Below are 25,468 nucleotides of genomic sequence, written 5' to 3' on the forward strand. Positions count from 1 at the left end.
TAACAGATTAGGAATTTGGGTCGGATGGGAGGCGTACTCGGGTGTCAAGGCCAATAGAGCGACTACTTGCGTCTGGCGTCAATTTTCACCTGTTACAACTGATTCATTTCAATGCACAAATGCGGCTAACTTCATTGAAAACCTTCGACTAAATCCCTTTGGGTAAGAACTGTAGCTGTAAGACTTAATACTCCAGTAAATTTAGTGACAGATAAAGCCGGCAGCGGTGGCCGAGCGGTTCTAGAAGATTCAGTCAGGAACCGTGCGACTGCTACGGTCGCAGGTTCGAATGATGCCTCGGGCATGGATGTGTGTGATGTCCTTAGGTTAGTTAGGTTTAAGTAGTTCTAAGTTCTAGAGGACTGAAGACCTCAGATGTTAAGTCCCGTAGTGCTTAGAGCCATTTTTGACAGATAAAGTCCTTTTCATGAGGTACTGAATTCAAGTAACGGAGCACTGAAACTCATACATGAGATACTAAACTGAGTTGAGAGAGCGCTGAACCACATAAGTTGAAACAAGTCATTTGGAGTAGACGACATTCCCTCAGAATTATTGATGTCCTCGGGAGAACATACAAAGACAAAAAATTGTTCCATTTGGTATGCAAGGTATATGATATAGGAGACATACGTTCTGACATTAAGAAGAACGTAATAATTCCAATTGAAAACGTGGAAATTGCTGACAGATGAGAGTATTACCGAATTATCGCTCTAATAAGTTGGAAAATAGGTTAAAGAAAGGCAAACTTACGTTTTTAGCATTTGTCGACTTTTGAGAAAATGTCTGGAAATGAGAAACTAGTTGAAAATATTGACTGGAAGACACACAAATTCTGAATGTAGCAGGAATGAAGTACTGCGAGCGAAAGGTTATTAACAAGTTGTATAAAAAGCAGAATATACTCGAATTACATGAAGGTTAGCGATTGTTGAGAAAGCAGTGAGTGAGTGCTATAGTCTATTCCCGATGTTACTCAGTCTGTGCAGTGAGCAGTCGGTAGAGGAAACCAAAACGAAATTTTCAAAGTAAGTTAAAGTTCAGAGATAATAAATTAAAACTTTGAGATTCCTGACGACACTGTAATTTTCTCTTTAATGCCAAATGTCTTGCAAGGTCGGTTAAACGGAACGGATAGCGTCATGAAAAGAGGTGATATGATAAACATAAACAGAGGGAATTGGATTAGGAAATGGGACACTAAAAGTAGTAGACGAGTTCTTTTATTTGGACGGCAAAATAAGTGAAGATGGCCGAAGTGGAGAGGATAGAAAAAGCAGGATGCAGAAGCAAGAAACATATTTCTGAAAATGAGAAACTAGAATGAGATTTTCACTCTGCAGCGGAGTGTGCGCTGATATGAAACTTCCTGGCAGATTAAAACTGTGTGCCCGACCGAGACTCAAACTCGGGACCTTTGCCTTTCGCGGGCAAGTGCTCTACCATCTGAGCTACCGAAGCACGACTCACGCAGGGTACTCACAGCTTTACTTCTGCCAGTATCTCGCTTCCTACCTTCCAAACTTTACAGAAGCTCTCCTGCAAACCTTGCTGTGAGTACTGGGCGTGTGTCGTGCTTCGGTAGCTCAGTTGGTAGAGCACTTGCCCTCGAAAGGCAAAGGTCCCGAGTTCGAGTCTCGGTCGGGCACACAGTTTTAGTCTGCCAGGAAGTTTCATATCAGCGCACACTCCGCTGCAGAGTGAAAATCTCATTCTGGAAACCTCCCCCAGGCTGTGGCTAAGCCACGTCTCCGCAATATCCTTTCTTTCAGGAGTGCTAGTTCTGCAAGGTTTGCAGGAGAGCTTCTGTGAAGTTTGGAAGGTAGGAGACGAGATACTGGCACAAATAAAGCTGTGAGTACCGACCGTGAGTCGTTCTTCGGTAGCTCAGTTGGTAGAGCACTTGCCCGCGAAAGGCAAAGGTCCCGAGTTCGAGTCTCGGCCGGGCACACCGTTTTAATCTGCCAGGAAGTTTCAATGAGAAACCAGTTTACATCGAGTATAAATTTAACTGTTGAAAAGTACACTACTGGCCATTAAAATTGCTACACCAAGAAGAAATGCAGATGACAAACGGTTATTCATTGGACAAATATATTATACTAGAACTGACATGTAATTACATTTTCACGCAATTTGGGTGCATAGATCCTGAGAAATCAGTACCCAGAACAACCACGTCTGGCCGTAATAACGGCCTTGATACGCCTGGGCATTGAGTCAAACAGAGCTTGGATGGCGTGCACAGATACAGCTGCCCATGGAGCTTCAACACGATACCACAGTTCATCAAGAGTAGTGACTGGCGTATTGTGACGAGCCAGTTGCTCGGCCACCATTGACCAGACGTTTTCAATTGGTGAGAGATCTGGAGAATGTGCTGGCCAGGGCAGCAGTCGAACATTTTCTGTATCCAGAAAGTCGCGTACAGGGCCTGCAACATGCGGTCGTGCATTATCCTGCTGAAATGTAGGGTTTCGCGGGGATCGAATGAAGGGTAGAGCCACGGGTCGAACACATCTTAAATGTAACGTCCACTGTTCAAGGTGCCGTCAATGCGAACAAGAGGTGATCGAGACGTGTAACCAATGGCACTCCATACCATCACGCCGGGTAATACGCCAGTATGGCGATGACGAATACACGCTTCCAATGTGCGTTCACCGCGATGTCGCCAAACACGGATGCGACCATCATGATGCTGTAAACAGAACCTGGATTCACCCGAAAAAATGACGTTTTGCCATCCATGCACCCAGGTTCGTCGTTGAGTACACTATCGCAGACGCTCCTGTCTGTGATGCAGCGTCAAGGGTAACTGCAGCCGTGGTCTCCGAGCTGATAAGCATGCTCCTGCAAACGTCGTCGAAGGAAAAGGGAAAGAAATTCAGTCTGAAAAAGTGCTCCCTCCAGAGAAGTTAGATGTAGGGGGCAGAGTAGTTTTGAAACTTAGTGATACATTGACAGAGAAGTCGTCAATTTATGTTGACAGATATTTTACTTCTGTTCCCCTCCTCGACAAGTTACTGAGAGACAGGAACATTACTGCCACTGGCACAATAATGCTGAGTCGCATCCCCAGAAGTATACGGTTTGAGGAAGATGCAACAATGAAAAAAACAAGAGGCAGCCATGATCAGGTGGTAAGGAATGACGGGAACCTAACAATTATCAAATGGCTTGACAACCGAGCGATTTATTTGGCTTCAACAGAATCAGGTCTTGAGCCAATTGAAAAATGCACTCGGTGGTCTAAAAAAGAGAAAAAGTACATTGAAGTTCCTCGCCCATGTGTTGTAAAGGCATACAATACTTACATGGGAGGTGTTGACCTGTTAGATAGGATGGTGGGAAAGTATGGCATGAGAGCCCGGACCCACAAATGGACCATCAGAGTGATTCATCACTTTATTGAATTTGCAATTGCTGCTGCATGGTTGGAATACAGAACGACTGTAATGCAGAATGGTACTGCAAAGAAACATACAGTGCCATACTATCAGTTCAAGCTTGATATTGCAGAAAATTTGATATATTATCACCAACGGTCAAGTTTACTCATTGAACATGTGGAGCAAGAACTAGACTGAGAAGATGAAGATTATTTGCAAGATAGGAAAAGACCAAGACGTCCCATCCCACTACCACAAATGGAAAAAAGATAAGCAAGCAAGCTTAATTTCCCTGAAATGATGAACCATGTTCAGAAGAACAGGTCAAAATGCCGAGCAAAAGGCTGTAGAGGTCTCACTTTTTGTACGATGTGAGCAGTGCAAAGTGTTCCTTTACTTCACTGCTGACAGGAACTCTTTTAACAAATTCCACAAAAACTAAAATAAATTTAGTGTAAGTGTTGTTAATTTACCGTTGATACTTGTGATAATACTAAAAGAGGAACAATAATTTGACACATTTTGCTGTGGTAATTTTGTTTATATATTTTTAATTGTTTACATAATATAGTTAAAAATTTTGATACAAAATTTCTGTTTTCACCGATCATGGTATTTACAGAAAATATGAACAATGTGTGTAATATAATTCTGACTGGAATTTTTTTGGAATAAACCAAAATGAAACTGCATAGTTGTGTGCATAAATGCCCTTCTTGAGTCCCAAGGTATCATATGTGATACCATCTATAAAAAATTGGCAATGGTTAAAAAAATTCTTTTTGAGGGTAATTCATTGTTAACTAGAATTAACAGATTGCAATTAACACAAATTTAGCTCACTTGGAATTTTAATATATGCTCGGGACTGAATAGGATATAGAACATGTACAGTGACCATCATTTCATTTGTGCACAAGACGATAATATTTGTTATGCAAATTATCTATGGAATTAACACGATACGTGTAGTAACCAATGAATTTCGGTAGTGACCAACAAATTGCAAAGAAGAGACAATCTCGTACAACAATGAAGAGTTTTGTGCACTTCTGCAACCAGTTCTGATCTTCTACCTATAAATGCTGTCTTGGCGCTTTTCATAAGGCAGACAGTACTACTTTCAGAGCAGTTAGGAACTGATTCTGCATGTCATCAGAAAATGAAATTAAATTTTGCGTCACCGACTGAGTCATATCCGGCCACAGGTAGAGCACTGTTGAACGTACTTGTCTGCTCTAACAATTATGCTTCTGCAGCCAGTTCTGATCGTCAACCTATAAAACGCTGTCTCATATCAAATGTCTGATAGTCTAGATAGAGGCTTCGCTAATATGAAACAATCAGGTATTAATTGTGGAGCAAACACCGCCAATTGCGAAGTGCTACACAGAAACTTCACCCCGCGTTCAGCTTGATGGACCTCTTACAGATGTTTTGGTTGCCCTCCATCTAAAGTGTAATGCAGTTTGACACGGACATTCATCAGACGCATTTAGCTTTCACCGCCAAAGCAATTTCAGCGATTCTGTCGTAATCACTACGGTCAGATGATACTATTCCATATTTCGTATTTTGATTATTGCAAATTGAATGGCAGTTCCGCTTAACAATGACGTATTTCAGACAATAAAGTCAATACTGTCAGCGGATTTTTTTTTAGATGTGCCAATGACAGTTGTTTCTTCGTTAGTGCTAGCAGAAGTGGAAATTGCATTTGAGCTTCACACACTCACTGGGTTTATTTCTTTGTGAGTTTTTGACCCCACTTCACTTTTTTTATTTGAAACTTTACGTTATTGGTACTTTGCTGGACAGTACCAATGGAAGTATTCTCATGAAAAATTGTTTTTAAGTTTATGATGGACAAAAGTGGTAATTCCTCACAATGTTTAAATTGCAACCACATGTGATACCAGAAAATAAGAAGAAGTGAATCGCATTTGGAGAATGAGTTTCTCAGCTTGACAGAAAAAAAATTTACGACAGCTACTCAAGAGTAGGTCCATCCAAATAATTCCAGCTGCTCTTTATTTGTGATGTTCGAGTTGCAGTTAGTGCACCTGGATATTATTTGTAACTGCGCTTCAGGCCCAAATCACAGTTAGAGAAATGCGAATGAAACTCATTCGGCTATACATTACGTATTTCAGCACGGATACATTTCGGCAACGTGATAGCAATCGGCGGCGCTACATCTTCGAAGAGCGACCTTCCCAGGTGCTAGTCTGCACAGCTCATCGGCTGAACAAATGTATTCTTCCCGTCACTAGTCTAATTTAGAACTGGCAACTTTGTGGAATATACACTCCTGGAAATGGAAAAAAGAACACATTGACTCCGGTGTGTCAGACCCACCATACTTGCTCCGGACACTGCGAGAGGGCTGTACAAGCAATGATCACACGCACGGCACAGCGGACACACCAGGAACCGCGATGTTGGCCGTCGAATGGCGCTAGCTGCGCAGCATTTGTGCACCGCCGCCGTCAGTGTCAGCCAGTTTGTCGTGGCATACGGAGTTCCATCGCAGTCTTTAACACTGGTAGCATGCCGCGACAGCGTGGACGTGAACCGTATGTGCAGTTGACGGACGTTGAGCGAGGTCATATAGTGGGCATGCGGGAGGCCGGGTGGACGTACCGCCGAATTGCTCAACACGTGGGGCGTGAGGTCTCCACAGTACATCGATGTTGTCGCCAGTGGTCGGCTAAGGTGCACGTGCCCGTCGACCTGGGACCGGACCGCAGCGACGCACGGATGCACGCCAAGACCGTAGGATCCTACGCAGTGCCATAGGGGACCGCACCGCCACTTCCCAGCAAATTAGGGACACTGTTGCTCCTGGGGTATCGGCGAGGACCATTCGCAACCGTCTCCATGAAGCTGGGCTACGGTCCCGCACACCGTTAGGCCGTCTTCCGCTCACGCCCCAACATCGTGCAGCCCGCCTCCAGTGGTGTCGCGACAGGCGTGAATGGAGGGACGAATGGAGACGTGTCATCTTCAGCGATGAGAGTCGCTTCTGCCTTGGTGCCAATGATGGTCGTATGCGTGTTTGGCGCCGTGCAGGTGAGCGCCACAATCAGGACTGCATACGACCGAGGCACACAGGGCCAACACCCGGCATCATGGTGTGGGGAGCGATCTCCTACACTGGCCGTACACCACTGGTGATCGTCGAGGGGACACTGAATAGTGCACGGTACATCCAAACCGTCATCGAACCCATCGTTCTACCATTCCTAGACCGGCAAGGGAACTTGCTGTTCCAACAGGACAATGCACGTCTGCATGTATCCCGTGCCACCCAACGTGCTCTAGAAGGTGTAAGTCAACTACCCTGGCCAGCAAGATCTCCGGATCTGTCCCCCATTGAGCATGTTTGGGACTGGATGAAGCGTCGTCTCACGCGGTCTGCACGTCCAGCACGAACGCTGGTCCAACTGAGGCGCCAGGTGGAAATGGAATGGCAAGCCGTTCCACAGGACTACATCCAGCATCTCTACGATCGTCTCCATGGGAGAATAGCAGCCTGCATTGCTGCGAAAGGTGGATATACACTGTACTAGTGCCGACATTGTGCATGCTCTGTTGCCTGTGTCTATGTGCCTGTGGTTCTGTCAGTGTGATCATGTGATGTATCTGACCCCAGGAATGTGTCAATAAAGTTTCCCCTTCCTGGGACAATGAATTCACGGTGTTCTTATTTCAATTTCCAGGAGTGTATTTGACAACTATATGACCGTCGATTGACTTTCTGGTGTGATCCAGAATTGTCCTGCTTGCTAACTAAGTGATGCTGTGGCTGCATTGTGAACGATGAAGTTTTTTGGTTTAGATTCTAATTTCGCTAAAGACCTGCACGTTTAGTTTGTGTTCTACATGCTGATAAATCGTAGTTTATTTGAATTAAAACAGAGGTGATTTTTATAGGGTTTCTTCTTGATTTATTGAACTGAAAAGTATAAGAGAGAATTTAATCATCAAAATTATATCCCCCCCCCCCCACTCTCCCATTACCTAAAACAGTCTGACGAGGGTCAGGTGGTTTTTGGATTCAACGCAAGTGGAAAGCTGATTGTTTCGTGATAAAGATGCCGTCAATCCAAGTTTAAAGTGCATTTTCATCTACAAAGAAATTTTATTGATAGTTATCCGGTAATAACCGAAAAAGGTAAACGTTTGAGGGCGCTAGATCAGAAGAAGAAGTGCAATAGGATTTGATTTCCAACCAAGCTCTTGGATAGGTTCTTTTGTGAAATCAACAGATTGTAAATGGTCGTTCTCGAACAGTAGCAACACTTCCTTCGTCGCTTTTCATATGTTGGGACAGCAAGACGTCTCAGTTGTCGGCAACAAGTACCAACTGCGATGGGCACACCACTTCTTTGTGCCACTAGATGCGTAATGTTACAGTCGGGGGACTCACACTGGCCTCTTTTCAGATACTTTTTGTTGGTCCAACCATTATTTTCATTTTATGAATTTAATGCACTGTGGTTCAAATCCCTGTCCAACCATTCTGTTTTAGGTTTTCTGTTATTTTTGTAAATTGATGAACAAAATTGCTGCGATCTTTCTCTCGAAATGACACAGTTGATTTCCTTCCCCATCATTTCCCATCGTAACTTCTTCTTTGATATCGTAGCAGACAGGATGTTTAATCTTAAATTTCATTACTTTCATTTTCCCCCAACACTACCCACTGAATGTGTCTCACGACCACTAAATTGACGCGGTTCAACGCATTTGCCAGTAATTAGGAGGACAATATTAGTAAACCTTAAAAACGTCAATGATCAAAGGTCATTGGTCTTCTTGAATGTGCCGAATAATTTACGTCGATACGATCCTACTTGAAACGAGAAAACATTTCTCTGTCGCGATATCTTGTATATACTTACGCCAAACACAGTTAAAAATGTTTCCACCCCCTCCATTGCCTGCAACCCTCTATCAAATCCAAAGAGAATAAAATATCACAAATGTTAGACTTTTTCTACGTTTCAAGCACCATTATATAAGGCTTAAATCACAAAACTCAGAACCTTCAAATATGCTGCATTCAATAAATCACCCCAAGAACAAATAAGAACCTCATATGAAGAATAACGGTTGATAAATGTGCTTGCAAAACCTGCAGTACAACATACCAAACAACATATCCACGAATGTATGCAGCAACATACTTTTTCAGGTAAATTTTCCCCTGGTGGACTACATACATTAATATTCTTCACATAATGTTCTGCATGAGAAGCAAAAAACACTACACCCTTGAGTACACAATTACACTGGTGTCCAAAATTAAAGCAACAAACGGTAATTTTGCAAGGTTTCGTTTATTTTGCCACAAAACAGTACAAACAAGTGTTAGTAAAGTAGAAACAACGCAAAGAATACAGAGCGTTATCACCTGCAACATGCATAACGGTATACAAAAAGGTTCTTCGTTTTTTTCCAACTTAACGGATTTGCCCTCACATTCTGACAACTGTTTAATGTGCACAGTATGGGGTGTGACCACCCCTGGCACCAATTCAGGCCTGACAACGACGGGAGATGCTGTGAATGATGCCATCAATAACATGTTGAGGCAATAACGCCCATTATTCCTGCAGAGATGCTCACAAGTCTTGGAGAGTGGTTGATGGATGCTGTCCTGATGCAACCAGTCTTCCTAGTACATCCCAGACATTCTCTATGGGATTCAAATCAGGAGAGCGAGCAGGCCACGCCATGTGTGCAATATATTCCGTTTCCAAAAAACATTGCCGCGCAGGATTAGCCGAGCGGTCTCAGGCGCTGCAGTCATGGACTGTGTGGCTGGTACCGGCGGAGGTTCCAGTCCTCCTTCGGGCATGGATATGTGTGTTTGTCCTTAGGATAAATTAGGTTAAGTAGTGTGTAAGTTTAGGGACTGATGACCTTAGCAGGTAAGTCCCATAAGATTTCACACACATTTTCCAAGAAAACATTAACCACCTGTGCTCTGTGAGGTCTAGTACTGGCGTCCATCAATACGAAGTCTGGGCCCACAGCACCTTGCAACAACCGCGCATGAGATCCCAAGATCTCCTCGCGCTACCTGACAGCAGTTAAATCTTGCTGATTCACTTGTACAATTTCACGAAGAGGTTTTCGAGTGGTCAACATAATCCCTGCCCACACCATTAGGAATTCTCCTCGATATCAGTCTCTTTCCACAATGTTTAGGTCCCGAAATCGTGTTCCACGTGCCCTCCAGATGCGAATCCGCCGAGAAGCACTCTTCAGACCAAATCAGGACTCATCTGCGAGAAGAACAGTGGCCCACTGTTGGACCTTCCAGGTGGCACGTTGACGGCTCCACTCTAGACGTTCCCTTCTGTGAAGACACGCCAGAGGTAAACATACAGCAGCTTTCCAACAATAAAGGCCACTCTGCTGGAGCCTCCTGTACACGTTTGTCTGGATACAACACATTTAGGGGATGCTGCGAGGTCAGATGTCAGTTGCAGCGCAGTACTAATGCGGTACTCTCGTTTCTTTACAGCCAAATAACGGTCCACTCTTTCTGATGTCACATGTGGTCGGCCTGTCCTGGTATCCGGGATACAGTTTCGGGCTCTATAAACTGTCGCCTCGTTCTATAACCAACAGAACGATTCACATTAAGCCATCGGGCCACATCAGTTTGCGACTGTTCTGCTTCCATTCTTCCTATGGCCCTCCACAGCAGAGAGTCTGTAGGGGTCTTCGCTGTGCCATACTGCACCGTCTACGACTATGTATACAGCGGTTGTGGATGTGGGACTGCCCTGCAAACTCTACTCCGCTTGATAGAGGTCCCGTCGTCGCTGTTGGCGTGATTGTCCGTTGATCGGAATGCCATCTTCCGTGCGGAACTCACTCGTAACGACATCTGTTGATAGTTTGTGTGATTATATCATGAATTAGACGTTGGACGTGGACGTAGCAGTTTATTGCTTTAATTTTGGACACCAGTGTATATGAAAATAAATGCTGTGTAAAAATTAAAGAAGAGAGTGTGCTCGATAACTTGCATTTGCGTTTACAGTGCGCAAGGTTTATCACTAGACAAGAAATACATACACCGGTGCTGAATAAGAAATGGAAAGTAACACTTCTTGCAGTAATTTCGACATCCTTCCGTGTGTGCAGCTGGCTGTTATATAATTTTATTGCAGTAACTACAAAATCAAGTCAAAACGGCACACTGGACGACCAAGGCAGCTTGTGGATATCTACATGAACGAACAAGGAAATGAATGTTTCGAAAAGGTTATGATGAACCTCCAGGGAATTTGAATTCTCGTGCAGTGTGGAGCATTGTTGCCTACGACAAAATCATGAAACACTACCGTGTGTAATTTGGTGGTTTGTTGGAATGATTCTAGCTTTGCATGCTTAAGACCTTAGTTCGATGCACCCACCAGGCAACCACTTTTGACAAGCACTAACAGACTGTCTTCACCTCTGGTAACGCCAGGTGAACAATGTGGGGTTGCACCATGGTTGAAAATCAACGTTAACCATGATATAACGAAATAATAAGCAACCAGTTGCATAAAAGAAATTTAATTTATTTACCGTTTTCGGGCACTTAGTCCCCTTCTCCTATCGCATTATTTGAGAGTGTCAACAATAACATGCATACAGCAAAACGCCATGGTATGAGGTATGCATCTTATTGTTGGCACTCGCAAATAATGCGGTAGGTATAACCTTTTGAAGAAGGGGACTAAGTGCCCGAAACCAGTAAAGAAATTAAATTTCTTTTATGCAACTGGTTGCTTATTATTTCGTTATATACGACAACAGTTGGTGAGGATGGATAAAATACTAAACTTAAACATGACGTCGTTTCGCTACCTCTTGGAGGAGAGTCGGTGTGGGTTGGACCGTGACTGAGGAGGAAGGCGCTACAAGTTGAGACTCTGTCATCAGTAAGCTTTCATACACGAGATATTTCATTTCATTAATGAGCCAGTCGTCATGTAAGATCACAGGGAACTTACTTTTTATTGTGTTTCAACCTGAAATGTTGAAAATATTAGTGCTGGACTGGTATTCGAACTCAGATCTTCCCTTTCCGTGGGTCTGGCCCCTTTGAGACCATACAGTTCAATCCTTTCGTTATTTTCCCAATATTTCAAACTCCTCAAGACCTGTTCGAAAGGCGCATATCTGGATTCGAATCCTGGTCTGGCACAAAAGTTTTCATCATGTCATTTCAAGTTATAGCATGCGCAAACCAAACTACAGGTAAAGAATAACTATGATTTGTCAACAATAACCATTGGTGCAGGTTTCGGTTCCCAGTCAGACACAGAACAGGTTTAAACATGTCATTGTTAATTACTGGTGAAAAAGAATTCGACAGTCACCGTCTCTTCGTGGGTAGCCAACAACGATGATATGTATGGGATTTGACTACTGGTCAGCACAGAACATTTCGTCACGTTATTTCCAGTTCAGACATGTGCAGATCTCCTTACTGGTAAACAAACCGATATTTATAGACGTTGCATTTATTTACGCTCGGTGTTAACTTTCTGTCTACATCTAAATCATACTCCGCAAGCCACCTAATGGTGTGTGCCGAAGGGTACTTTTGGTACCACTGTCTGATCCCTCCAACCCTGTTCCACTCGCGAATAGTGCGTGGGAAGAATGATTGTCGGAAAGCTTCTGTATTTGCTCTTATTTCTCGAATTTTCTCCTCGTGGTCAATACGCGAGATGTATGTGGGGCGAAGTAACATGTTGTCCGACCTCTCCTGAAAAGTGCTGTCCCGAAATTTCAATAGTAAATCCCTCCGTGATGCACAACGCCTCTCTTGTAACGTCTGCCTGTGGAGTTTGTTTAACATCTCCGTAATACTCTCTCGCCAGCTAATCGATCCGGTGACGAAACGCGCCGCTCTTCGTTGGATCTTCTCTATCTCCTCTATCAGTCCTACCTAATAGGGAGCCCAGATAGATGAACAATACTCAAGAATCGGGCGAAAAAACGCCTTATAACCCACTTCTTTCATGGATGAGTTACAGTTCCTTAAGATTCTTCCGATGAATGTGGTTCTGGTGTTTGCTTTTCCCACTATTTGTTTTATCTGGTCATTCCACTTAAGGTCGCTCTGGATAGTTACTCCTAGATATTTTACGGCAGACGCTGTCTCCAGCTGTTTGTCATCAAAAGTGTAACCGTACGGGAGTGGATTTCTTTTCCTATGTATGCTATATATGTTACATTTATTTACGTTCAGGGTCAACTGCCAGCGCCTGCACCATCCATCAATTCTGTGCAGATCGTTCTGCAAATTCTTACTATCTACTGGCATTGATACTTTTGTATAGACAACTCCATCATCTGCGAATAGTCTTAAAGAGTATCCGACGGTCCCTACTAGATAATTTATGTATATTGCGAACAGCAACGGTCCTATCACATTTCCCTGTGGTACTCCGGATATTACCTTTACATCTGTCGACTTAGTTCCGTTAAGAGCGACGTGTTGAGCTCTGTCTGCAAGAAAGTCTTGAATCTAATCGCAGGTCTGCTACGATACTCCATAAACTCGTATTTTTTTCATTATGCGGGACGGTATCTAATGCCTTATTGAAATCAAGGAACACGGCATGAACCTGAGCGCCGTTGTCCATTGCACTGTGGATCTCATGGAAGAACAGAACGAGCTGAGTTTCTCAGGATCTCTGTTTGCGGAATCCATGTTGATTTTTATACAGGAGATGTTCATTTTCCAAAAACGTCGTAATTCCTGTCCCTGCACCAGTCGTCGATACTCTGTATGTCTTCCTGTACTTCGTTACAGTCGTCTGGCAACTCAACCTTCCTACAGAAAACAGCATCGTCCGTGAATAGCATCAAGTGCAGCGTTATCCACTACATCATTAGTGTAAACTACAGACAGTAGCGGTCCTATAACACTCTCTTTAGGTAGTCTTGAAATTACTTTCACATTGGACAATTTTGTTCCGATAAGAACCACGCGCTGAGTTCTATCTGCAAGGATGTCCTGTATCCACTGACATGTCTCATCCTATGCTCGGCAAACACGTAAATACACTGAGGCGACAAAAGTCATGGGGTAGCGATGTGCACATACACATATCGGTAGATAAACGTGAATAAACCCTAAACCGATAAAGGACAGTAAGTAGATTATGTACGTGAAATAGTACTGTTTAATTCAAAAACTTCGTCCCAGTCACGGTGTACTTTAACCTATACGTGAAAAACGGCCAACACGTTTCGCACGGGATTCATAATTAGCTAACTGAGACGTCATACCATTAACTGGAATTCATAATCATGCTTTGAAAAACCATTGTACACTATTTCCCCGTGTGGCAAGTCTTTCAGGGAAGACATCACAAACAGCCAGAAGCTCTAGTGCATCGACGTCGGCTAGGAAAGGGAACGCTTGTATGCCATCAGCTCCATCTGATATGTCCAGCTGACTTCAACCTGTAGTTTACTGATGGCAAATGGCTATTGTGGCGGTGCTAGTCACCCTCCGAACTACACGAGACTCCTCGTATTGTTCAATTTGTCACTAGTATACGGTGAGACGATCGAATTCAGCACTGGTGTTAAGGACGAAGGTACCGCATTAGTGTACCAGACGTATTTTCCTATGAAAACAGTTTCCATCTATTTGGAAGAGAAACTGTCAAGTAAGAAGAGGCATATTAGATTTTTTCTGACTTACGTGTGTATCGTTAAGTATGATGACTGCTAGTCTGGCTTGAACGATCATGAACAGCTGATAATCGGGCTTCGGTCTTGAAACTAGAGAGCAAATCAATCTTAGAGAGTTAATTAAAGAGAAACGTCTTCCCTGATAGTTATCTTGAGCAGATGACTGAACAATACACTCGTCATGACAAAATTTCGAGACCTCCCTGTAAAAAACAGGCTTTCGTATTTCGATTCAGTAAATGTAGAGACAACAGTCAGGTATCTTAAGGTTTTTGTGGAAACGATGATTACTGGAGTTTAAAGATGCGTTAAGATTGTGGCAAATATTTCTAATTACCAAGAGCAACAAAAGAAATATTATTCAGCAGTCAGTAGAAAACATTTAGCTCTTGGGTGGAAAAATGTAGCGGACTTCGGGCAAAACTGAACGAAACTGCCGAAGGAACATTAGAATTAACGTCAAATCGACGAAATCATTATTAGAGACGGAGCACAAGCTCAAATTGTGACATGGGGGAAGAAAGTGGCCACGTCTTTTTTCCGGTGGAAGAATCCAACAGTTTGCTTTGCCAGATGGTGGGAGATGGGAAGCATCCGCCATTGTTTAAGAGCAAAGTTAGAAGGTTCTTCCGAAAGCAGAGAGGACTTGATCGCAGATTTAAAAGTGGCATAACTCTTGCTGAGAAACAAAACCTGAACGCTGGAAACACGAGCATAAGGATAACTACGTCGCATACTGGATATTTCAAAATTTCTATTACAGGCTGTTGAGGATTGAAGAGGGAAATTAGAAGATAAAGCTTAGATAAGGAAACCATGTTATCTAATGAGACTGCAGACATATCACAAAAGGAAGTCTCACAAGGGGAGGACACGACTTTGGGGTAACAGATATACTTCAAACTTCGTACACCTTTAGTGAGCCATTAAAATAACATAATGGGCAAATAGAAAGGTGCACTACTCTGGCAATTTCGAGAAAATCACAAGTGTTTCACGCGCCTGTTACAATGAAGCGCTAAAGAAACTGGTATAGGCATGCGTATTCAACTACAGAGATATGTAAACAGGTAGAATACGGTGCTGCGGTCGCCAACGCCTATATAAGACAAGAAGTGGCTGGCGCCGTTGTTAGATCGGTTACTGGTGCTACAATGGCAAGTTACCAACATTTAAGTGAGTTTGAACGTGGTGTTATAGTCGGCGCACCAGCGATGTTACTCAGCATCTCCGAGGTAGTGATGAGTGGGGATTTTCCCGTACGACCATTTCACGAGTGAACCGTGAATATCAGGAATCCGGTAAAACATCAAATGTCCGACGTCGCTACGGCCGGAAAAAGATCCTGCAAGAATGGGACCAACGACGACTTAAGACAATCGTTCAACGTGGCAGAAGTGCAACCCTTCCCCAAATTGCTGCAGATTTCAATGTTGAGCCATCAACATGTGTCAGTGTGCGAACCATTCAACGAAACATCATGGATATGGGCTTCTGGAGCCGAAGGCCCAGTCGTGTACCCTTGATGACACAAAGCTTTACACCTCTCCTGGGCCCATCAACACCGAAATTGGACTGTTGATGACTGGAAACACGTTGCCTGGTCCGACGAGTCTCGTTTCAAATTGTATCGAGCGGATGGACGTGTTCGGGTATGGAGACAACCTCATGAATCCACGGACCTTGCATGTCAGCAGAGGACTGTTCAAGCTGGTGGAGGCCCTGTCATGGTGTGGGGCGTGTGCAGTTGGAGTGATATGGGACCCCTGATATGTCTAGAAACGACTCTGACAGGTGACACTTACGTAAGCATCCTGTCTGATCACCTGCATACATTCATGTCCAGTGTGCATTCCGACAGACCTGGAGAATTCCAGCAGGACAATGCAACACCCCACACGTCCAGAATTGCTACATAGTGGCTTCAGGAATACTCTTCTGAGTTTAAACACTTTCGCTGGCCACCAAACTCCCCAGACATGAACATTATTGAGCATATCTGGGATGCCTTGCAACGTACTGTTTAGAAAACGTCTCCACTTCCTCGTATTCTTACGGATTTGTGGAGAGCCTTGCAGGTTTCATGGTGTCAGTTCCCTCCAGCACTACTTGAGACATTAGTCGAGTCCATGTCACGTCATTTGCGGCACTTCGCGTATTGGCGGTGGCCCTACACGATATTAGGCAGGTGTACCAGTTTATTTGGCTCTTCAGTGTCTGTGCGTGATGTATCTATACGAAGAGATAGGGCGTAAGAAGTCATTGTGGTCAAGCGTCTAGCGTTCGCTCTTACCAAGCGCGTCGTGGCCGAGGCGACAGTTCGAACACTGTTTCCATTTAAATTTTAATCTATATTTTTTTCATCACTGGTCACATTATTTATATGGCATTTGAGAGGTAATGTAATGAGAAAAAACTTGTCTTTTATCGTAGTGAATATCATATGTTATTTGACTATTTACTATTCGTAATTAAATTTTCTAGTACGAGGATCAGGGTTGGAAAGGCCAAGGCAAACCTCGATAAATAATAATGCGAATGACGTTATTCACAATCAGTAATATAGTAAGTCACAGTGTGCCAGACCACAAGAGTAATGCACAAGTACTCGCTGGATGTGGCCTCGACATTACACATTGCTGGATGGTATTTGTCATACAGACATGGCAAACGTAAATTGAAACTTCATGCAAATACACATATTCTTTTTTCATTATATTATCTCGCAAATGTCGTATATATTGAATAATATGGCCAGTGATGAAAAAAATTTGATTAATGATTATGTTTGAGCGGGAGTCGAACCGTCGCCCCATACACGTTCATCTGACGAAGCTCGAACGCTAATCACTTGACCACCATGAAACGTAATGTTCGCACCTATGCACAGATACACAAGCCACATAAAAAAGGCGTAAAAATTCTCTTGCAATTTTCTCGGAATTGCCAGAGTAGTGCACCTTACTGCATGCACATTGTGTTGTTTTAATGGCCTACTAAAGGCGTGCAAAGTTTGAACTAAATCTGTGACACCGGCCGTTGTGGCCTCCCCTTGCCAACAGTCAAACATCTTCCAGATGCTAGAGTGAGATACACTGGAAGAATATATAGAACGTGAAGTTCATCTACGAATGAGGTAACTTACAGAAAACTAGTACGCATAGGTCTTGGAGGTCGTTCATCAGTACGGGGTCTTTATTATGTTGGACTACCAGCGCAGATACCGCAGATTCAAGGTCGATCTCAGTAACCTGTTACAGCTTTGCGAGTCATTAACAATATCGAGTGGGAGACATCGTGCATCACGACAAGGCTTAGTATTAAAGTTTTGAGAACCTGGTTGCATTGTTGCCAAATTTATTGAAGATAGTGGTCATAGACCATAGATGTGGCAAAGTCGCAGTTCAGATTTTGAAAGGAAAATGAGTCATTGCGCTACCTCTATTCACATAGCTCCTTCCCCTCCCTCCGCCCCTCCACGCTCCCCTCCTCGAGCCATCTGGAAGCTGGCGGGAAAAGGACTCAGTCTGTGCTGGGCTACTGTATAGGACAGATGTAAGTATGCATTGTTTATTTAAACAATTTGAATTGTCATAGGCAATAGCTACATTCAGTGTGTTCACAATGAGGTCCAGATTCCAACTTACCTAGCACACAACACCGACATCAAAGGATGTTGTCGGCCCTCCCCCCTCTCCTCTCCCATGACGTAATCCAAGATGGCAGGCTGGGAAAAAATGATGGTAAAAGGACTCTGTCTGTGTCTGGCTGATGGACTGCGAGGAGGGATGTAATTGTTTACTGTGTTCAATGCGTGAGATGCATGTGACGGAGAAGGAGGAGTTTAACAGCTATATTAGCTGTCATCATACATCTGGGAACTCAGTCGACAGCAATGATATTACATGAAGATGAATACGCTCCATGAAATAATGAAGATGCAGCAGGATGGGGCTAAGTTACACTTCGAAACTCATGCTGATAAATGCATGTGCTGTAACTGTAGATCATTTGCTAAAGTTCAGACACTATTCCGAACGCAAGAGGAAAGACGTTCACTCCGAGGCGCGCGCTCCATGCCCTCAGAGGCCACACACCGGCTTACGGCACGACCACGCGGTAGTCCCACGTACGGCCGTGTAATTCCTGCTGCATTGGAAATACCTGCGGCCTTCCCATTCCCAGCGCATGGATACCCTCTGTCATTGAACAAGCACTGATTCGGGAGTTATTACATATGGTGTTGCAGAATATTGTTACGTACATAACTTGACGATGTCACAGGGACTAAATACACCACTGCACAAAGGGAGAGAGAGAGAGACAAATCTTAGCAGATGATGCGAGAATATTTAAATATTTACACGTTCTATTCCGAGGAATACCACCACTGCCACACTTCGAAACGGACTCTAAAAGGATAGATCGCGACACACTTGTGAAACTGTCCCTGAGACACTTCGCGCACATTTGTGGAAAATACCATTGTCTTTGAGCACGAGCTGCTTCAGGAGTCACTGAATCCAACTGAATATGTCTGTAAATAGACTTTCAAAATAGATCGCTGCACAGTACTGCAGTTTGCGTGAATTTTGCAGTGTATACCTCCACCCTTCAACAGTGACTCTAAAAAGATCGCTGCACACTTGGGAAACCTCGCTGAGACACTTCACACGCTTTTCTGGGAAACAGATCCCGAAACCGATATCAGCTGCAGTATCTGACTTTTCACGACGATATTAAGAAATCGAAATAAATATCTCAGTAACTCTAAACAGGTCACTCACCACTTTTCGAGTTCCAGCTGCTTGTTTGAAGGCAGTGCCAGAGAAAGAAAAATTTATGAGTCCTACAGATGCTATGGTGTTTGAAGTGTTGGCAGAAGAGCCAACACCGTGTTGCTAGAGGAGGCCGAAATGCACGCGTTTAATTACACGCTGACTGGCGTGAGGTCTGGAACAGGACAATGTCTTGAGAATTGCAAATAAAGTACGTATATGATGTAATACTTAACTTTAATCCATAATTGGTGTACATTGCTCTTGACGGTACAGGTTTTATAATAAGCTCAATATAACTGGTAATGGCGCCTTGCTAGGTCGTAGCAAATGACGTAGCTGAAGGCTATGCTAACTATCGACTCGGCAAATGAGAGCGTAATTTGTCAGTGTAGCTTCTCTAGCAAAGTCGGCTGTACAACTGGGGCGAGTGCTAGGAAGTCTCTCTCGACCTGCCGTGTGGTGGCGCTCGGTCTGCAATCACTGACAGTGGCGACACGCGGGTCCGACGTATACTACCGGACCGCGGCCGATTTAAAGGCTACCACCTAGTAAGTGTGGTGTCTGGCGGTGACACCACAGTGTTCATCGCTTTTCTGAAATGGTGAGTTGACTTGGTTTACGTTTACTGCTGCTGGTGTCAGGGACGTTATTTTCCTCACTTCTCGAAGCACTCAGTGGTGTCTAAGCACAGACGGGAAAATCAGAACAATTACACAAACAGAATTTGGAGCACTGTACTCAGGTGAGAACAATAGCTGGAATTGTCGGTGAAGTTTCCATGTAATACAACTGCTGGTCTGGAGATGCTGTAAAACCACAATGACGGGTGAGGGACATAATCCCACCTGACCCAACAAGAGAAGGATGGTCTGCTAGGACTTGTCTCTGAACACTCGAATAAAGAAGACATCATGTGACTCTCGGACGTCACAGAACTTTCCGTAGATACCTTCCTTCCATATTGTTCGAACCAGTCTGCAGAGGCTCGTATGCCCCACACAAAGGATTCCTTAGCTGGCCGCTGTGACCGAGCGGTTCTAGGCGCTTTAGTTTGGAACCGCGCGACCGCTACAGTCGTAGGTTTGAATCCTGCTTGGGGCATGGATGTGTGTGATGTCCTTAGGTTAGATTGGTTTAAGTAATTCTAAGTTCTAGGGGACTGATGACCTCAGATGTTAAGTCCCATAGTGCTCATAGCCATTTTAACCATTTGAAAGGATTCGTTGTGACTCTTCTTGTGAATGAAGCATTCTGATTGGTTCTTACTGAATTTATCCGCCAAACTGCTGCTGCATTTTCCGCAGATGGACAACGACAAAACTATTTTGTACAGCCAGAAAAAAAAACATACACCAGCCATATTGCACTGACAGTATGGTGCACTGACAATATGGTCCAGGATAAAAATTGTGTTTACTACATTGATATTGTATGTGGTGATACAACCCAGTTGGGGATCGGTTTCACTCTGAAAAATTCGAGCTTTCCTCGACAGTAGCAGAGCAGTGTAATTGGGGAAGTGTCATTGGCAGTAGTTTCCGTATTTCTTGATCTGTATACCACTTTTGCAGGGTTTAACTGTCAGTGCAATATGTGAATTGTCTCAGCGAGGTTTCACAAGTGTGCAGCGATCTTTTTAGATTCACTGTTCAAGTGTGACGTTATACACTGCAAAATTCACGCAAACTACGGTACTGTGCAGCGATCTGTTTTGAAAGTGTATTTACAGTCATATTCAGTTGGATTCAGTGACTCCTGAAGCAGCTCGTGCTCAAAGACAAAGGTATTTTCCACAAAAGTGCGCGAAGTGTCTCAGGGACAGTTTCTCAAATGTGTCGCGATCTTTCCTTTTAGAGTCCGTTTTGAAGTGTGGCAGTGGTATTATTCTTCGGAATAAAACATGTAAATATTAAAATATTCTCGCATCATCTGCAATGATCTCTCTCTCTCTCTCTCTCTCTCTCTCTCTCTCTCTCTCTCTGTGCAGTGGTGCATTTAGTCCCTGTGACTTCTTCATTTATGTATGTAGCAATATTCCGCAACACCATATGTAATAACTCCTGAAGAACTGCTTGTTCAATGACAAAGGCTATCCATGCGCTGGGGTTGTGGAGGAGGAAGTTCGCAGGTATTTCCAATGCAACAGGAAGTACACGGTCGCTCCTGGGGGTACAGCGTGATTGTGCCGTAAGCCGGCGCGTGGCCTCTGGGGGCAGGGAGCGTCTTGCCTCTTGCGCCTCGGAAGAATGACTGGACTTTATCAAATGATCTACAGTTACAGCATGCACATGTATCAGCTTGAGTTGCAAAGTGTAACTTAGCCCCATCCTGCTGGATCTTCATTATTTCATGAAGCGTATCCATCTTCGTCAAATATCGTTGCTATCGACAGAGTTCTCAGACACATGATTACAGCTAATATACCTGTTAAACTCCTCCTTCTCCAGCACAGTCTTCTCATCCATTGAACACATAGTACACACAGTTAAAAAATACGTCTGTCATCCCAGTCCAGCAGGCAGACAGACTGCGTCCTTTTCCTGTCATTTTTCCCTAGACCGCCATCTTGGATGCGTCATGGGAGGGGAGAGGGGTAGTGCCGACAGTGCCCTCTGGTGGCGGTGTTGTGAAATATGTCAGTTGGAGCCCGGACTTCATGGTGAACACATTGGATGGAGCTACTGCCTATGACAACTCAAATTATGTAAATAAACAATGCATTCTTATGTCAATCCTATCTGGCAACCCATCACAGATTGAGTCCTTTTCCCGCCAATTTCCAGATGGTGGAGCGGAGGGGAGGGGAGCAATGCACACAAAATAAAGTCTTACACCTGTGCTATCCAGCAGCCTAGCACATACTGTGTACTTTTCTCACCAATTTCCAGATGGTGGTGGGGAGGGAATGGGAGGGGTGATGGATAGGGGGAAGGGGTGAGGATTAGGTTAGTGGAAGTAGCCCAATTGACCTATTTTCCCGCCAAAATTTCAACTTCCCACCAACAAGAATTTATTATGATCTTAAGTCTGTGCAGGTGGATTGAGATCTTATTATTCAGGCAGGATTTCGATGAGGAGGTATCTACTAACTTAAAAAGGATGTGATTTCGGAGGACATGTTGGATCCTAAAGCTCTTCAACATTGGAAAGTAGAGCATTCACAGACCTCTTATCAAGTCTCATTCACTTATTCCATTGATGGTCCTCACTTATTCCATTTATGGTCCAACAACTCAAGCTGTTTTTCTTTAAGCTGTTTACCTGACCTAAGCCAGTCTACCAGTTCTGGACAAAGAAAAACATTTCAAGAATTACTTTTAATAACAATTCGTTGCCATAAAACGTCTAATACAGAAAAGAAGAATAGAGTAGCCAAAGGATCATTGGTAATTACTGTAAGCTTATAGCCTCACAAAAAGGGGAAAAAATTGAAAAGTTGAGACAAGGTCGAAAAGTTCAAAAATTACTAAAAAAAATTACGCCAATAGAACGACCAGCGAGATGATTGCTGGTGCAAACAGAAGAAACTGTAAAAAACAAAAAAAAAATTATGGAAAGTTCATCGGAATCAGACGATGATGAGTACAACATCAGAGGTTCTGATGAGGACTATTGCAACGATCTGTTGGAGGAAAGTATGGCACAATAGGAGGAAGAGGAAACACTAACACTGGAAACTGTGGAGAAAGAAGTAGAATAAGGAAATGATTCGGCTGTGAAAGCTATAGAGGAGTTAACTACCACTGACTGGGCGGTAGTGATGTCTGCTGGCAAAACCCAACCAAGATACCATATAAGTGAGGTGCTCGAGTACTGATGCAGGTGACCCCATTTTTAAGTTTTGGAGAAAATCTTCAGTGATCAATGGCCAACCACATTCAAGACCCCTACGAGAGAAGACATTTGCTCAGTAGAAAAGAATGATATGAATATTCTTGCACGCCCCAGAGTAGGAAGAAAAGAGTACGAGAGGAAGAAGGGGGTACGTGATCTTCACTGAATTCTTTAATTACAAGGTCCAGTAATTTGCGTTTCAGTACCTTTGTTATTTATTTATTATTCAGTAAAACTACTGCTGTTTTGTTCATCATTGTAGTGGTTAAGATGACGAGATTTGTAATTCATCCCTTTATTGTAAGCTGTATTATGTGCAAAAATGTACGTTTTTGCTCTTTGCCAACCCTTTAGCCTAAAAAAACACTGTTTTCTATGTTGTTGTTGTTGTGGTCTTCAGTCCTGCGACTGGTTTGATGCAGCTCTCCATGCTACTCTATCCTGTGCAAGCTTCTTCATCTCCCAGTACCTACTGCAACCTACATCCTTCTGAATCTGCTTAGTGTATTCATCTCTTGGTATCCCTCTACGATTTTTACCCCCCACGCTGCCCTCCAATGCTAAATTTGTGATCCCTTGATGCCTCAAAACATGTCCTACAAACCGATCCCTTCTTCTAGTCAAGTTGTGCCACAAACTTCTCTTCTCCCCAATCCTATTCAATACCTCCTCATTAGTTACGTGATCTACCCACCTTATCTTCAGCATTCTTCTGTAGCACCACATTTCGAAAGCTTCTATTCTCTTCTTGTCCAAAATAGTTATCGTCCATGTTTCACTCCCATACATGGCTACGCTCCATACAAATACTTTCAGAAACGACTTCCTGACACTTAAATCTATACTCGATGTTAACAAATTTCTCTTCTTCAGAAACGCTTTCCTTGCCATTGCCAGTCTAGATTTTATATCCTCTCTACTTCGACCATCATCAGTTATTTTACTCCCTAAATAGCAAAACTCCTTTACTACTTTAAGTGTCTCATTTCCTAATCTAATTCCCTCTGCATCACCCGATTTAATTTGACTACATTCCATTATCCTCGTTTTGCTTTTGTTGATGTTCATCTTATATCCTCCTTTCAAGACAGTGTCCATTCCGTTCAACTGCTCTTCCTAGTCCTTTGCTGTCTCTGACAGAATTACAATGTCATCGGCGAACCTCAAAGTTTTTACTTCTTCTCCATGAATTTTAATACCTACTCCGAATTTTTCTTTTGTTTCCTTTACTGCTTGCTCAATATACAGATTGAATAACATCGGGGAGAGGCTACAACCCTGTCTCACTCCTTTCCCAACCATTGCTTCCCTTTCCTGCCCCTCGACTCTTATAACTGCCATCTGGTTTCTGTACAAATTGTAAATAGCCTTTCGCTCCCTGCATTTTACCCCTGCCACCATTAGAATTTGAAAGAGAGTATTCCAGTCAACATTGTCAAAAGCTGTCTCTAAGTCTACAAATGCTAGAAATGTAGGTTAGCCCTTTCTTAATATTTCTTCTAAGATAAGTCGTAAGGTTAGTATTGCCTCACGTGTTCCAACATTTCTACGGAATCCAAACTGATCTTCCCCGAGGTCTGCTTCTACCAGTTTTTCCATTCGTCTGTAAAGAATTCGCGTTAGTATTTTGCAGCTGTGACTTATTAAACTGATAGTTCGGTAATTTTCACATCTGTCAACACCTGGTTTCTTTGGGATTGGAATTATTATATTCTTCTTGAAGTCTGAGGGTATTTCGCCTGTCTCGTACATCTTGCTCACCAGATGGTAGAGTTTTGTCAGGACCGGCTCTCCCAAGGCTGTCAGTAGTTCTAATGGGATGTTGTCTACTCACGGGGCCTTGTTTCGACTCAGGTCTTTCAGTGCTCTGTCAAACTCTTCACGCAGTATCTTATCTCCAATTTCGTCTTCATCTACATCCTCTTCCGTTTCCATAATACTGTCCTCAAGTACATCGCCCTTGTATAAACCCTCTATATACTCCTTCCACCTTTCTGCCTTCCCTTCTTTGCTTAGGACTGGGTTGCCATCTGAGCTCTTGATATTCATACAAGTGGTTCTCTTCTCTCCAAAGGTCTCTTTAATTTTACTGTAGTCAGTATCTATCTTACCCCTAGTGAGATAAGCCTCTACATCCTTACATTTGTCCTCTAGCCATCCCTGCTTAGCCATTTTGCACTTCCTGTCGATCTCATTTTTGAGACGTTTGTATTCCTTTTTGCCTGCTTCATTTACTGCATTTTTATATTTTCTCCTTTCATCAATTAAATTCAATATTTCTTCTGTTACCCAAGAATTTCTATTGGCCCTCGTCTTTTTACCTACTTGATCGTCTGCTGCCTTCACTACTTCATCCCTCAGAGCTACCCATTCTTCTTCTACTGTATTTCTTTCCCCGAATCTTGTCAATTGTTCCCTTATGCTCTCCCCGAAACTCTCTACAACCTCTGGTTTAGTCAGTTTATCCAGGTCCCATCTCCTTAAATTCCCACCTTTTTGTAGTTTCTTCAGTTTTAATGATAAACCATTAAAATATATTCTTTGACAAAAAAATATTGGCTTTGATGGTATGTATTTTTTTAAAGTCCACCAGTATTGTGATACATCAAGACACAATAGTTGATAACTCAAAAAGTTTTAATTCAACTTCGGAGCTTCAATAAATAATTTTCAGAACATATACTGTTATTGATATTATTATTATTATTATTACCAAATAAAACAGAACTT

General features: G+C 43.2%; 1 non-coding gene across 1 annotated transcript; it reads left to right on the plus strand.

Annotated features, from left to right (window-relative positions):
- The first annotated feature begins 1,577 nt into the window (after positions 1–1,577).
- Positions 1,578–1,652, plus strand: Trnas-cga (transfer RNA serine (anticodon CGA)). Its single transcript has one exon. It is a non-coding gene; the product is annotated as a tRNA-Ser (tRNA).
- The last annotated feature ends 23,816 nt before the right edge of the window (positions 1,653–25,468 follow it).

This window comes from Schistocerca nitens, chromosome 3, assembly GCF_023898315.1.
Source record: "Schistocerca nitens isolate TAMUIC-IGC-003100 chromosome 3, iqSchNite1.1, whole genome shotgun sequence".
NCBI classification, from domain to species: domain Eukaryota; kingdom Metazoa; phylum Arthropoda; class Insecta; order Orthoptera; family Acrididae; genus Schistocerca; species Schistocerca nitens.